This window comes from Colobus angolensis, unplaced genomic scaffold (assembly GCF_000951035.1).
Source record: "Colobus angolensis palliatus isolate OR3802 unplaced genomic scaffold, Cang.pa_1.0 Scaffold109, whole genome shotgun sequence".
NCBI classification, from domain to species: domain Eukaryota; kingdom Metazoa; phylum Chordata; class Mammalia; order Primates; family Cercopithecidae; genus Colobus; species Colobus angolensis.
The window spans coordinates 2,948,410-2,965,165 of NW_012111919.1; the positions used below are offsets into that span (position 1 = coordinate 2,948,410).

General features: G+C 40.3%; 1 long non-coding RNA gene across 1 annotated transcript; it reads right to left on the bottom strand.

Annotated features, from left to right (window-relative positions):
* Positions 1-482: 482 nt before the first annotated feature.
* LOC105517899 lies at positions 483-2,372 on the bottom strand. Its single transcript, XR_001002740.1, has 2 exons — positions 2,186-2,372; positions 483-1,792 (listed from the first exon to the last, which is right to left on the bottom strand). It is a non-coding gene; the product is annotated as an uncharacterized LOC105517899 (long non-coding RNA).
* Positions 2,373-16,756: the final 14,384 nt, after the last annotated feature.

Sequence of the window (16,756 nt, forward strand, 5' to 3'; positions counted from 1 at the left end):
TTATTCTTGAAGAGGTATGGATTAGCTGCCTTACAAATTTACTTATAACACCAGCAGGTTGCTTTTCTCTCCCATCTTTTATTTTTCTTGTTGATTTTTTGAGTGAACCATTATATGTAAAATCAGATTTATCAAAGAAAAAATTAATTTTATGTTGTGGAATGGTACATGATAACTTTTCTAAAAGATGCTTTCTGTATTTGCTTGAAATAAAATATAGATTTAGATTAAATACCTAAATATAGATTACTTAGCTGAATATGTATGTTTTAGAGGAAAGACTTCAAGCAAAAGCAAGGTTAATTTGAAAACATGGTACTTGAATTCTTTATGTGACTAGCAAAATATTAAGGCAATTCAAACTTTTCTCAAGATGAGAACCCAAACATAAGCATGCTATTCAGGAACAGTGATATTAGTTTAACAGAGAAATGAAATTCAAATAATCTTAATAATTAATTAGAAATTTTAAATAGTCCTTATCAATGCACAAATGTACTTTATTAAGAAGGTATTAACCATTATAAGATACCCACATGGCTTTCTCTGTTCTTTAGACTTGATAAAGCATGATAGCTCATACTGTACACATGGCTTTTTTATAGCCAAAAAAGTGCCAGAGTTTCACATAGTAGCATTTCCATTTGTCAACAATATTATAGATAAAAAGGAAACTCAGATCTTTAGAAAATCCCTCTTTCTAGTCCCAATATCTGTTCCTGGACTTGATCTAGGGCAGTTGTTATTTCTGGCACTTGGAGCTTTTGAAGTCAGTTCCACAGATATTGCTCTGAGCAGGTCTATACATAAGTGCAGAGATTTTATGCAGACTCTATCCAAGGAAACTTTAGTTTTCTATCAGTTGATTTTGGGTTCCCTACCCTCCAAACTTCACTGTAAATTCTTGTATCTTCTGGATTTGGCAAAATGTTTTAGATGAACTGTTGGCTAAAGGAAAAAGCTGATGGTTTACCAGACAAAACATAATCTCCACTGCCAAAGATACATTTTGAAAATCATTGTAATTTTTAATAATTAAGTATGAAACCCTGAAAACATATCTTGTTTAAAATTTTTTTCCCACAAAATCCTCCTAGAATCCACGTTGTATAAGACGTACTCCTTCTTGATTTCCTAGTTTCTAGCTACTTCCAAGTGTCTCTGTAGCTGGAACCTTGCAGACTGTTTGCTTAATAAATATTTGTGGACTGAAAGAAGAATCAGATTATAATAGACAGTGTATGAGGACATGGCAAATCTCTCAGATCTAAAATGGTTCAGATGATGGTCTGATACTATATAATTTATAATTTAAGTAGATTATAATATGGAGCTATAGCCATGTAAGTCTTTAGTTCTCAGGTGAGAAAGTTATTGTCTTCATAGCTGGCTGTGGATATGGTAGGGCACATACACAGCAGCGCCAGGTTATTATTAAATTAATCTAAGAATGTGAAATATTTGAGGGCCAAGGCTATGGATAATATCAAAGGAAACTAAGTATACTGAAACTACATGATGTCTGATATGAAATATCTATAGAAAATTGGAAACTTCCTTCCTTTGCTCTGGCTCATGGTGGCTTTTAGGCTGCATTCACCTAAAAGCCATTCCTGTCTGAAACTCACAACAATCTTATGGGGCAGGAGGCTCAGAATGTCTGTCTTTTTGAGGGGTGAAGAATTTTAACCTCAGGAGGGTTTGTTGACCTTCTAAGGTTTTCCAGCATTATTGGCAGGTTTTGGACTGAAACACAGACTTTGAGACTCTTCATCAAGTGCTCTTTCTCATTCTAACATCAAGAGAAAAGAAAACAAAGCATAAGAAGAAAGAAAAAGAAAAAAGTTTAATTTCACAGGTTGTTACAAATGACAGGCTTATATTAAAAAGTTGTTTAAAATGTAATAAACATGGTGAACTTTGTAATAGATTTCCTGGGAAAAGTTTCTAACAGTTCAATGCATTTACACATGTCAGTCTTCAAGATCCAGCCCTTCTCAGGTCTTTGGAGGCAGAAGAGGATAAAGAGAAGGCACCTGGGCCTAAAGCTCCCTGTTCAGGCATATTTCCATGTTTGATTCCAATGTCTACACTAGCAGCCAGAACAGTCTTCCCAAAACACAAACCCAATCATGCCACAATCATTTAAATCCTTCTGGTATTCTACCCCAGCTTCATCTCCCACCTTTCAAACAGTCCACACTGAAGCTCTTTTATGTTTCTTCATCTTTGCTTATGTGGCCCCTTCTACCTGGAAAAACAAAGAAGCAAAGAAACAAACCTATTTAGCCTTCAAGGCTCTGTTTTCATATCTTTTCTTCTGTGAAGACTTCCATGATGTTCCACTCTTACCTGTGCTTCTAAGACAGAATTAGGCCCACTCTTCTGAGTGTGTCCACAGAACACAGTGTTTACTTGCAGATTACATCGCAATTGTGATGCAGGTTTATGCATAAGTGCAGAAATTTTATGCAGGCTCTATCCAAGGAAACCTTAGTTTTCTATCAGTTGATTTTGGGTTCCCAAAATGTGGGCACACACACATTTGAACTATATTTTGAGCTTCTCGCTGGCTAAGCCTTGTCTTCTTTCCACATGTTGCACAGTGCCAGCTCTTAGAAAATGATGAATTAATAAACTAAAGGAACAATTGCAACAGTTCCAGACAAACCACAAGGTTTCTGGTTATATGGGAGTTCTCTTTACGGAAGAGAATGTGAAGAGTGTCCCAAGTTCAAAGGAGTTTCATTTTGCTCTGACTTCTTATTTGGTGATTAAACACAAAAACGTTGAGGGCAGGGAAGAGTCCAAAGGAAGGCACGAGAGTTGCAGACGTTGCAAAAGCTGAGGTCACTATAAACCTGGACTTTAAAGTTTTGTAAAGCTTTGGGTGACATTATTTTATTCTCTTAAAGGAGAAACCACAGGTAAAGTGAGTACCTGGCAGATAATTGATGCTCAACATAAATAAGGTCCTATCTCTGCGTACTTGTCTGATGAAATGCAAACTACATTCTCCTTAAACTTATTAATTCCATTACTCAACACATGTTTATTGAATATACACTCTCTGCCAGGCCTGTGCTTGGCTCTTTTGCAAGAAGAATGTATGGAAGAGAACAAAGACAAGAGCAAATCCTTGGGAGATGTTTGCCATCTAGTTCTGTTGTCTTCTATACATTCTTCTTGGAAGATCTCATTTATTTTGGGGGTTTCATCTATATGTTAAACACTGACCATTTTATCTCTCTCCCAGATCTCTCACTTGATTTGTATATCCAATGCCAATTAGCCATCTCTACCCACAAATCCAACATGCCGATGGCTGACCCTGTTGTCTTCCTCACAATGCCTGATATTTTCCCCTTATCCCAGGAAATAACATCACCAGTCACTTATACTCCAAACCCTGGAATCACAAACTTCAAGGAATATCTGTTGAGTGTCTCCCTTGGACCTTGCACTAGGAGAGTATTTTGATAAACATTGCCTGATCTTTGTTTATTTTGTTCTTCATACCAGTCCTTCACTCCCACTTTCCCATATCCAGCCTACTTGAATTTGATTTATTTGATTCCTACAAAGTTTCTTTTCCCTCCTCCTCTTCTTCTCCATAGCCACTGTCCTGATTAAAGTTTACAAAACCTCTCACTTTTACCATTGGAATATCTTCCTCTCCTCAATGCTTCTAGAGTATTTTCCGAAGTCTCTGATGGCTCCTCTTTCTTACAGAATGAAGTCCACCCTCAGTTTGCCATCTAGAGTCCTAAATGGTCTACTGATGACCCACCTACCTAGCCTTATCCTTCTGTGCCTTTCTCCACCCCAGAACCTTGATCTCCGGCAACATTGATTAACTTATTTTTTTAAAAAAATAGGCCCCAATACTTTAGACTATAGCATCTTGCTTGAGATGTTGATCTCCTTGGAGGGCCTTTTCTCCCTTTGAAATCTTACCTAGCTTTAAAGGTTCAGCTTCCTCTCCTGTCTTTCCTGTTTTTCGGTATCTCCTTAGACTATAGTGATGTTTCCTTCCCTTCTACTTCCAGAGGGCTTCCTTTGTATCGCGATAGTCAGTCACCCAGGAGAGCTCAGTGTGAGTGCTAGAGAAGACAGGCTCTATCTACAGTTCATCCGTCTGGTTCCACTTCTAATTTCAAATGGGACATTATATAACTGATTATAATCCTTATGATCTTAGGTTATTAGGTTCTGAATTTGTGAAGAGACAACATCCCAAACCAATGACTCTCCAGGTGCTTTGCTGCTTGATTTAGTTAAAAAGGAAAAAGTTATTTGGAACACATAAATGTCCTGTGAAAAATAAACAAAGCCAAACCTTGTATGAAGTATGGTAGAATCATCGTGGGAGTTTAAAGGAAAAGGGCAGGGAGTGGCTAACTAGGTTAGGGAGGTTTAGCTGGAGAGAATAATAAAATGAAATGACTAGAGCAGTGATAACATCAAGGCAGGTTCTGAAGCAATTTTCATGCCGTTTGTTGGGGTACATTAGGTAACTGTCCTGCTTTGTCCCAGCTGGTGTGAAGCGAAATAACTTGGCAACGATTATTGCACAAAAACATGATGATATAAAGGCAATAGAGGCCGTAGGTAGTGTTAGAACTTCATCTGGAGTTACAGGAGGTTTGATCCAGGGTAAAAATCAACAGACTGAAAAAATATAGGACAAAGAGGATAATTTGATTCTCTCTATGGAATCTATTATTTTCCATATAGAGAAAATAGGGCAAAACAATAACAAAAACTATATTTTCTCATTTATAGTTTACCTCTTGGAATACACAGATAATCACTTCAAAACTTTGGTTTTCTAGTAAAGCAGCGCACACTAAAGTAACTGACACTTGAAGTCATTCAGACAGTGGAAAATAAAACCATCCACTGAAAACTTGTGGTGCCATTGAAACAAGCAAATATGTTTCACCTGAAGATGCTACTGAGTTATGAGGCTAGGTAATATCTGCTCTGTATAGCGGCTTCTGTCCTGTGTCCCCTGCCGCCCTGCCCAGGTAGTCTCTTTCTTCTCTGGCTTCCCACAGTCTCATGGGCATATATCAATTACAACATTTTCCAGACTGCCTTTAATTGTGTTGTTTCTTCTCTAGACTGAGTATTCCTCAGGGATCTTAGGGCCATTTCTCAAATGTTTTTGCATTTCCTCCAACAATGAAATTCCAAGTTTTGTTTTGCCTTTTTATAATTACCTTTACTTAATGAGGAAAGAGGGCAGAACAAGAACTTGGAGGAAAAATGTGCGCTGTTTCAACTGGAGTCCTCCCATGCCAGAAAGGAATGAGACAAAATATAAACATCAAACAAATATAGCTTGATGGTCCATTATAAAGGGATGAGCATCTGCTGAGGATCTTTCTTGGGAAGGAGGAAGCTGACTGTATCATTATAAGTCAGGGTTTAACGAGGAGGAGCTGTTCAGGACTCAGAACTGCAGCAAATAATACAGCTCTAAAGGCCAGGAGACCAGAGGGGAAATAGAACAATGCCTTCCCCCAAATGGGGTACAGAGTTCCTCTTCTGGGTCACTGGCTGCCTTTTTGTGAAAACAGAAGAGGGCTGTACATGTGAGGAGGAGACGGAGGTGCACTGCAAGAGTCTGCATTCCCCCAGCAGACAGGATCTCTTTACTGAGGAGACGGGGCTTAGCATCTGAAGCCCAGTTTTACATGCAGATACCACCAGCAACCAACCGGGTAACCTGGAGCTCTGAGCCTGTTTCACCATCATTCTAAGGTGGCATGGAAATCTCCTGTGCCTCAGTCTTAGAGGGAAGCTCTGAAAGCTAATGAAGTAAAGGATGGAAAAGTGCTTTGTATTATCATGTCTTACACTCCACAGGAGCTTGTTATGGGCAGCTTTGCCTGAAAGGGGTCTAAACTTATTATCAGTCGTTAACTTTTTGAGTTGTTCCTGAGTGACTCTCTCTGGCAATGGGGTTTAAAGGGAAGATGAAAAGAAGTGAGTCTTGAGGTCCAGTCGTCTGAAGGAGGAGTGAGGGAGGAGAGAAGAGGGAGACATCGCGAAGCATGGTGTGAGAAAGACCGATGGAAAGGGATGGAACATCCTCCCATAGTTGGCTCCTAAGCTAGCCTTGGCCTGGAGAACCAGGAGATTGAGCCAGAGACACAGCCTGCTCGGCCTGACGTGGGGGCCTCGCCCAGGCACTGGGTCTGGGAGCAAGGACACAACCTGAGGCAATCATGGCCTTTCTCTTCACTGAGGGCTGGAGTCAAGTTCATAAAGAGAGTTGGTGGATGAGGGACTGTGCCAGAGAAAACAGGTGAACAAAACAGAGCCTCACCTGAGACTTCAGGCAGAGAAAAGGAACATAGGAGCATAGATTTCTTTCTGAAACAGGTGTGTGGGTATACATGGCAAAACATGCAGTTGCCCTATTTGGGAAAGACAGTGTACGAAGAAGACCAGTCCTTTCAAGGTCAGCGTTTGTCTTGGAAGCACACTCTATTTTTACCTCTTCAAACAAGCGGCCCTGCCAGGTGCGGTGGTGAGCACTTGCAATCCCATAGCTACTTGGAAGGTTGAAGTGGGAGGATCTCTTGAACTCAGGAGAGTTTGAGACCAGCCCAGGCAACATAGGAAGACTCCATCTCAAAACAAAAAAAGAAAAACAAGCTGTCCTTAAAACATGATTTCTCAATCTCAGCATTATCGACATTTTTGGGCCAGAAAGTTCTTTCTTGTGGGGTTGTCCTATGCATTGTACAATGTTTAGCAGGATCCCTGGCCTCTACCTATGAGCACCCTCTCCCCACTTGTGACACCCAAAAATGTGTCCGTGTTCAGTGGGAGTGTAAAATTGTCCCCAGCTGAGATCTACTGGCTTAAATGTTCTAAAGGAGGAGGTTTCTTTGTTGGTTTGTTCAACTATTTTCTTATCTCAGGTGTTCCTTTCTTCCTCACTGGAATAAGTTGTTAAATCCTGCTTTACATAATTAATTAATTTGCTCATTCATTTAACCAAGTTTCCTCCTCATTAAGGTGATAATGGTGATAAGAAATGATATTTTGGAGGTTAAAATGAGACAGTGTTTGAGCAAATGGTAGATAAACCGTGTCTTATTTAACTAATTAGAAAGTATAATTAGCACATTTGCAAAATCGTTGAAGGAAGCAGTGTAGAGCTCTTAATTGGAACACAGAATTTGGAGTCAGAAACCCTGTTGTCAAGTCTCTGCCCACATGTGTAGGCTATGGCAACTCAAGCCTAGAGCCTTAAGGTCCCAATGGGTTTAACATGGTCATGTGGTACATTACTATGGTAATACCATTTTATTTTTCTACTTTCATGAACCTAAGAGCAAAAAGCTGTCACTAGGAAGTTTTCTGTAGTTGTTTGCCTTTGCCAAAATAGTCATCTTATGAATTGCATCAAACACGAGTGGGACTAATTTGTATTGATGAACCCATAGAGACATGTAGGTATGGAAAAAACAAAGAAAATAGTAAAAGAGAGGTAAGAAATCTCCAAAGGAACCAACTTGATGAATTAAATTGATCAGTGAATCCATAACCATTGAATCAACGTATGAATAACCGCATAAATTCTTAATAAAAATAGGAAAATAAAACAGAAATACTTTTAACAAGGGACTGAATCAGAAAAACACACGAGAGGCTGAAACTGATCTGCTTCATAGGAGATGTTTTGAAGGTGAAACCTTAAGAGAAAGGTAAGTGAAAGCAGCTTATGGCAAATAGACCATGAGCAAGTTGGCTATATGCAAATTGATTTTAAAGGCATTAATTTTAGGCCCATTGGCTTTAGTTAAGCTGCTTTCTTAGAAAACTGCACTGCTCTGTTGATTCTGAGGTTAGAAGGTCAGTTTTTGGAGTATAAAGAAAAAAAAAAGTATAGGCAGATACAGGAAAAGTGAAATAAGGCAGACTGAAAGCGCAGATTCCTGTCGAGAGACTACATCCTGTAGTTCTGGCGACAGATGAAATGGCGACATGGTTGAGGCTTACCCCCAGCTAAGGTCTCCTTAGCTGAGATACATTCCCACCTTCCCAACCAATCTTTCCACCTGTCTCTCACCAGCTCCTCATCCCACCTTATTTGTCCCTCACAGTATTTGTCATGTCCTGAGTTACATATTTATTTGTCTATTTGCTTATTATCAATCTCCTGTACCACCTCAACCGCCTACAGACACACACACACGCACACTTGTGCACACATACATGCACACACATGCACAGGAATGTAAAGTCTTTAGTTACGATGTCTTCTGCAGGGCTTTTCCTTATTTGTCAGGATACTTAGGCATTAAAATTATCATTAAATTATTAATATGAATTGTAATGATTTCTTAATGTAAAAACTATTAAATTGTAATCAATATTTGTTTATTTAGCCACTGGCTGCTGGGCCTCTTATGCCCTGATCCCCAATCCTCGCAATAGCTTTGCGAAGCATGGATCGTGTCACATCTTCAAGTAACTCACAGGTCTAGCCAGGCAGGTTAAATGTATTCACAGTAAATATTTGTTTGTCTGTTCAGAAAGGTTTAAAAACTAACCTAAGATCACACAGGTAGTAATTAGCTTAGCTGGTATTTAAAGTTGGGTTAACTAAAGTCTTTCCAAAATGCCATAGTGCCCCAAAAGAGCAATGAGCATCAGACAAAGAAAGGTCTTTCTTTCTGTTCTAAAGTATCCTTAAAATTCCAACAGTTTATCTTGTGATCTTTTGGTCTGTTCCATGCTCACGTGCAGATCAGAGTGCTGGAAGATGCTTGGAAGGTCACTTGGTTCAAGTGAGTGACCTGGCCCAGGTGGGAGACACCTATGCAAGGCCACCAGCTCAAAACTCCAGAACCTTTTAGAGATGATGCTAAAGTAGCACTTTCCAGTAGAAATACAATGTGAGTCACAAATCATTAGAAGTATTCTAATAGTCACATTAAAAAAGGCCAAATTAATTTTAATGATTTGTTTAACACAATATATCTAAAATATTATCATGTCACTATCCACTCCATATAAAAATGAGTGATGATATATTTTACAGTAATTCTAACATTAGATTAATTAAAATAAGCCAAAATGTAAAATTCTCTTTCTCCGATGCTCCAGCCACATTTCCAGTGCTTGACAGCTCCGTGTGGCTGGTGATGGCTTTCATGACAAGCGAGATGTCAGAGAAACACTTGGTGCTGGCCAATCAGATGGATGAGCTTCCTCACGGGTCCTTTGTGTAATATCTTCTTGAGGATTTTGGAGTCTCTCCAGCACGCCGCTCTGGGTGAACAGCCTGCTTACCCAATGGCTCTGCGTTCCAACAAACAAGGCAGAAGCTTCATACCTTTCACAATCCTCAAAAATCATGTTGCGCCACTTCTTCTGTACCCTGGTGTTTAAAGCAGATGCAAAGTCACCCAGATTCATAGGGAGAGGCCATAGGCCCCCCCCCACTTTGATGGAAAGAACTGTCAAATAATTTGGGGCCATGTTTTAAAACTACCAATTCTCTTTAGTGGGTTGATGTGTGTCCTGTAAAATATGTCCAAGTCTTAAATTCTAGTACTATCAATGTGACCTTATTTGGAAATAGGGTCTTTGCAGATCTAATTAAGTTAAAGATCTCAATATGAGATCATCCTGGATTTAGGGTAGGTACTGAATCTGATAACTGGTGGGTTTTTGGAGGGGACGGAGTCTCTATGGCCCAGGCTGGATTGCAGTGGCACTATCTTGGCTCATTTCCAACCTCCTGGGTTCAAGAGATTCTCATGCCTCAGCTCCTGAGTAGCTGGGACTACAGGCATTACACGCATGCACCATCACAAGTAGTTTTTTTTTTTTTTTTTTTTTTAGTAGAGATAGGGTTTGGTCATGTTGCCCAGGCTGGTCTCAAACTCCTGACTTCAGGTGATCTACCATGTTGCCCTCCTAAAATACTGGGATTACAGGCATGAGCCACCGCAGTCAGCCAAGATAACTGGTGTTTTTTATTGAAGAAAGAAAGAAAAGGGGCATTTGAGACACGCAGACATAGAAACCTAGGAAAAGCATGTGAAGATGGAGCAGAAACTAGAGTGATATGTCCACAAGCCAAGGAATGCCTGAACCACTGAAGCTGGAAGGAGCTAGGAAGTCTTCTTCCCTAGAGCCTTTGGAGGGAACACGCTCTTGCTGATATCTGAATTTTGGATTTTTGGCCTCCAGAACTGTAAAAGAATAAATTTCTGTTGTTTTAAGTTACCAAGCATGTGGCAATTTGTATAGAAGACCAAAGAAATGAATATACCCTTCAAAGGATTACAGGGTCGTGGGAATGGGTGAGTTTCCTGCTTTTATTTTTTCCAGCCAGTAGAGATTGGGGGGTGCAGGTGGTGCACAGTACATCTCTCTCCTCCATCCTTCTTATGATAATATGGCTGGATACAGCCCTGTCATCCTTGACTGTCCTTGGTGTCAATTTATGTTCAACAGCACCTCTGCCATCACTCTGCTCATGGAATTCCTATTGCTCCCAGTAAGGACCTGATTTTGCCTCCAAGGATGGGCCGTCCTCTTTGGAGGACTGTTCTCTGTCACCTTTCTCTGAGATGTCCAGACACAAGCACCATCTCTTGTTTTCTCCCATGACCCTGTTTGATCTCCACTGCATTTCTCGTAGACTGGCTCAAGGTTACAGATATTTTCTCTTTTGTTGGAGACAGAGCTTATATGTCAGTCTGATTTTTGTTCTCTTTGTTGCTTTGAGGTGATTTCCAAGACAAGAAGATAGCAACATCTTAACTTTATCTAACAGCTAAAACTGGGAGTCCGCATCGTGCCATCCAAAATTTTGATATTCCATAGCAAGGGTTGACAAACTTTTCCTCTCAAGGGCCAGATAGTAAATTTTTTTTTTTTTTTTTGCTGCAACTACTCAACTCTGCCATCATAATATAAAAGCAGCTGTAGACAACTTACAAACAAATGAGCATGGCTGCGTTTTTATAAAACTTTGTTTAAGGACACTGAGTTTTGAATTTCATGTAATTTTTCTGTGTCATGAAATATTATTCTCCTTTTGATGTTTTTCCCCAAACATCAAAACACGTGAAAACCATTCTTTTTTCTTTTTTTCTTTTTGAGACAGGGTCTCACTCTGTCACCCAGGCTGGAGTGCAATGGCAAAATTTCTCCTCATGGCGGCCTCGACCTCCCAGGCTCAAGTGATCCTCCTGAATAGCTGGGATTATAGATAGGTGTGCGCCACCATGCCTGGCTAATGTTTTGTACTTTTTGTAGAGACCGAGTTGCTGTCCAGGAGGGTCTCAAACTCCTCGGCTCAAGTGATCCTCCAAAGTCTTAGGAGTACAGGTGTGAGCCACTGTGCCTGGCCTAAAAACCATTCTTTTTTTTTTTCTCCTGAGACAACGTTCAGCTCTGTAACCTAGGCTGGAGTGCAGTGGCACAATCTCAGCTCACTGCAACCTCTGCCTCCTGGGTTCAAGCAATTCTCCTGCCTCAGACTCCCCCATAGCTGGGATTACAGGCACCCGCCACCACACCCAGCTAATGTTTGCATTTTTAGTAGAGGCGGGGTTTTACCATGTTGTCCAGGCTGATCTTGACCCCCTGACCTCATGATCCCCCTGCCTTGGCATCCCAAAGTCCTGAGATTACAGGTCTGAGCCACCGCACCTGGTCCTGAAAACCATTCTTAACTCATAATCCATGTAACATTAGCAGTCAGCTGGATTTGGCCCATGGCTACAGTTTGGTAGCCTCTGTCCTGCAGTATTTCCCTTCACCTTTTGAGAGAAGCTCCCCTAGAGGCAGCAGTCAATGTCCCTGGTACATTGTAGGAAGAGCAGGTGGAGGTGGCAGGGTCAGGGTCAGACAGCTGTGGTTGTGGATTCCTCCCACTTGGCCCCTCCTTCCAGGACCCTGAAGACTCTGAGAGGCCTTTGAGTGCATTTGGGGTGATTTGACTCACACTGAGGAGGATGAGTTGAGAAAGGGAGAGGCCAGAAGCATAAAGATGGTTTATGTGGCTACTAATATGGAGGTAGCCAGGTGAGAGACAAAGAAGTCTAAACTAGGATGAGGCCCCAAGAATGGGAGCAGATTTGTGAGATACTCTTCATTGCTGCAAATGCATAAATTATTTACAGTGCTCTCTTCTGGAGTCTTATCATCTTGTTTCACAATTGCCTGAGTCTTTTTTCGTATCACCTATAAAAGTAACCAGAATGCTGGACAGTTAGGCATCAGTAATGCTATGAAGATACCTGGTCTGCTAAGTGTTGGTGTTAAAAAAATTACAGATGTGTATGTATACATGATATATATGTATATATGTGTATATATTATAGATGGATCTATATGTATCTATAAATTATGTGTGTATATACATACACATACTTACATATACACACACAATCTATATATACACATAAATTTTGCTATTTTAATCATTTTAGATGTACAACTCAGTGACATTAATTACATTCACAATGCTATGCAACCATCACCACTATTTATTTCTTAAACTTTTTCATTGCCCCAAACCAAAACTTTACCCATTGAGCAATAACTGATTTCTCCTGCCCCCAGCCTTGAATAATCTTAAATCTACTTCCAGTCTCTATGAATTTGCCTATTCTAGATATTTCATGTAAGCATAATCATACAACATTTGTCATTTTGCATCTGGCTGATTTCACCTAGCATAGTGTTGTCAAGATTCATTCATGCGGCAGCATGTATCAGAGCTGCAGTATTTTTATGGCAGAATAACATTTCATTGCATGCACATTCTACATTTTGTTTATGTATTCATCTATTGATAGACACTAGGGTTGTTTTCACCTTTTGCTTTTTGTGAATAATGCTACTCTGGACATTGACATACAACTATCTGTTTCAGTCCCCATTTTTAATTCTTTTGCGATATATACCTGTGAGTGGAATTGCTGGATCAGTGGTGGTAATTCTCTGTTTAATTTTCCTCAGGAACCACCAGTTTTCCAGAGTTCTAGCACCATTTTACATTCCCACCAGCAATGAATAAGAGTTTTAGTTTCTCTCCATTCTCACAGGTGCTTGTTATGTTATTTTTCTTAATGTTGTAGCCATCCTAGTAGGGGTGAAGTGGTATCTCATTGTGATTTGGATTTGTGTTTTCCTGATGACTAAAGTTGCTGAGCATATTTTCATGTGCTGATTGGCCATTTGTGTATCTTCTTTGGAGAAATGTCTATTCAGGTTCTATGCTCATTTTTTCATTGGTGTGTTTGTCTTCTTATTGTTGAGTTGTAGGAGTTCTTCATATGTTCCAAAAATTAACCCCTTGTTAGATATATAATTTGTAAATATTTTCTCTCATTCTGTGCATTGTCTTTTCATTCTGTGGATAGTGTCCTTTGATGCACAAAAGTTTTAACTTTTAATGAGGTTCAATATATCTACTTTTCTTTTGTTGCCTGTGTGAGCCTTGGTTTTGATCTTTCGTATGATATTTGTTGATGTTGGATAAGCAGTGTGGGTTTGTGTTGCTGAACATTTAAATCTTTGAGTAACTCTGTTCCCATGGCTAGTCAAGAAAAACCTGTTTTCTGGAGGTGGATCCAGAGTACAGATATCCGCTCTGGGTGGCAGAGGAAGCCTGCAGAGAGAGCTCAGATGTCTCTTTGGTCTCATCAAGAAATGCTCTTTGGAACCATTATTTGTTTAATCAGAGTCCCAGATAGTCTCAGTTTATCTAGGTGGCTGACCAAATTATAAGAGAAAATTATATTCAGCCTGTTTTAAATCTCTTTGGATATTCCCTCTTACTCTCTGCATTTTACCTTCTCAGAGATACATGTGCCCAAAGAGAATGAAAATGGCTGGTTTCTCTTTTACTCTTCAGCAGTTAAATTTAATCTTCTAACCACCTTAACTTCAACTAAAACTACTGCTTTCTGTATCATCAAGAGGGCATCATGTGGATTGTATAACCAGCGATGTCTTGTCAGCTGAATTGTCCTTACTATTCTAATGCCTATGAAATGCATAGCATCACCAGTTATGCATACCATTATGGTTAGTTTTTCTTCCCAGATATAAACTTTGTGTTTCTGTTATTTTTCATCTTTTGCTCTTCGGGGATTATAAGTGTGGACCATAAAGCACAGAAATTGTGTGCCTGTATGTAGGGTTGTGTGTGTGTGTGTGTGTGTGTGTGTATGTGTGCATTCAGGAGAAAGCATTTTAACTTTGTAGATGCAGGTGGATTCTCCAAGTAACCCAGATACCAAAAGACATCTTTCCCCTTTCTGACTCAAAATACAATTTCTTGCCATGACTAGGAAGCAAAAGCATACACCTAGAGTACATCCAAACACCTATGAAAAGATCTGCGGGCCAATTCCAAGTACTCTTACTTTCAGAGTAGATTTAAAGCTGGTAGAAACTGCCAGTCTAGTGACTTAATCAATATAAAAGTTAAAAGGCAAACTTGATAATGATCCTCATGATTTCACTACATTCATATTCCTATACAAGTGACATCAACGTGGAAGAAATGGTCTGAAAGAGCAGAGTTGGGAAAATATTTAAATAAGTCATCAGTCCTGCCACCTCAACACTGTGGCATCTTGACTGAATATTTGGAAGGACAGGAAACAAGTCATAAACCTCTGTACCCTGTGCATGAATGACAGCTGACACAAGAAGATACAGGGCAGCCTCACCAAGCCACCACGGCTGCTTCTAAGGGTGTGTTTCCAGCCTCTCTGAGAGGGGGATATATGGAGCCTGAGGAGCCTGTGCAGACATTTATCAACAGGAAGGGAACAGCAAATGGGAAAAGATGGGTACAGGAGTAAAATGCTGCCAACCACAGCTTTGTTCAAGGTGGGGTTTGATGAAGAAAGAGAAAGAAGGAAGAATAGTGCTTTTCTTTCTAGAGTCACCAAGCTAAAAATGAATGTGGATGTAAGTAATTGGAGTGGGAGAACGCACAAATTCTGCTCTATACCTCTTCAGTTTTACATGTGTTTAGGAATATCCTGGGGGTTTTGTTAATATGTGGATTCTGACAAAGTTAATCTGGGATGGGATGGAGATGCTGCATTACTCACAAGTTCCCAGGTGATACAATGCTGTCGAACCCCACTTTAGGTATTAAGGCTATAAATGGACTATCGGGTAGTAAAAGAATGAAGGAGGAAATGAGGGTGCATAGAGGGTTGTAAACCCCAGTACTCTCTGTGCCTTTCATGCCCTGGGACCACTTCCATGGAGGGATACTTTGGATTCTTCCACAACTAAATCTCTTTAAGTGGGATCCATGACAGAATTCCCTCTTATAAGAATGTTAGTTGGGAGGTTACAAGATGGCTGAATAGGAACAGTTCTAGTCTACAGCTCCCAGTGTGAGCAATGCAGAAGATGGGTGATTTCTGCATTTCCAGCTGAACTTTGAAGAGAGTAATGGTTCTCCCAGCACAGAGTTTGAGATCTGAGAACAGACAGACTGCCTCCTCAAGTGGGTCCCTGACCCCCGAGTAGCCTTAATGGGAGGCACCTCCCAGTAGGGGCCGACTGACACCTCATACAGCCAGGTGCCCTTCTGAGATGAAGCTTCCAGAGGAAGGATCAGGTAGCAACATTTGCCATTCTGCAATATTGGCTGTTCTGCAGCCTCCGCTGGTGATACCCAGGCAAACAGCGTTGGGAGTGGACCTCCAGCAAACTCCAACAGACCTGCAGCTGAGGGTTCTGATAGTTAGAAGGAAAACTAACAAACAGAAAGCACATCCACACCAAAACCCCATCTGTACGTTACCATCATCAAAGACCAAGGGTAGATAAAACCACAAAGATGGGGAGAAACCAGATCAGAAAAGCTGAAAATTCTAAAACTCAGAGCGCCTCTTCTCCTCCAAAGGAATGCAGCTCCTTGCCAGTAACGGAACAAAGCTGAACGGAGAATGACTTTGATGAGTTGAGAGAGTAAGGCTTCAGACGATCTGTAATAAACTTCTCCAAGCTAAAGGAGGATGTTCGAACCCATTGTAAAGAAGCTAAAAACCTTGAAAAAAGATTAGATGAATGGCTAACTAGAATAAACAGCATAGAGGAGACCTTAAATGACCTGATGGAGCTGAAAACCATGGCATGAAAACTATGTGACACATGCACAAGCTTCAGTAGTCAATTCAATCAAGTGGAAGAAAGGGTATTAGTGATTGAAGATGAAATGAATGAAATGAAATGAGAAGAGAAGTTTAGAAAAAAAAGAGAAAAAAGAAATGAACAAAACCTCCAAGAAATATGGGACTATGTGAAAAGATCAAATGTACATCTGATTGGTGTGCCTGAAAGTGATGAGGAGAATGGAACCAAGTTGGAAAACACTCTTCAGGATATTATCCAGGAGAACTTCTCCAACCTAGCAAGGCAGGCCAACATTCAAATTCAGGAAATACAGAGAATGCCACAAAGATACCCCTCAAGAAGAGCAACTCCAAGACACATAATTGTCAGATTCACCAAAGTTGAAATGAGGGAAAAAATGTTAAGGGCAGCCAGAGAGAAAGGTCGGGTTACCCACAAAGGGAAGCCTGTCAGACTAACAGCAGATCTCTCAGCAGAAACTCTACAAGCTAGAAGAGGGTGGAGGCCAATATTCAACATTCTTAAAGAAAAGAATTTTCAACCCAGAATTTCATATCCAGCCAAACTAAGCTTCATAAGAGAAGGAGAAATAAAATCC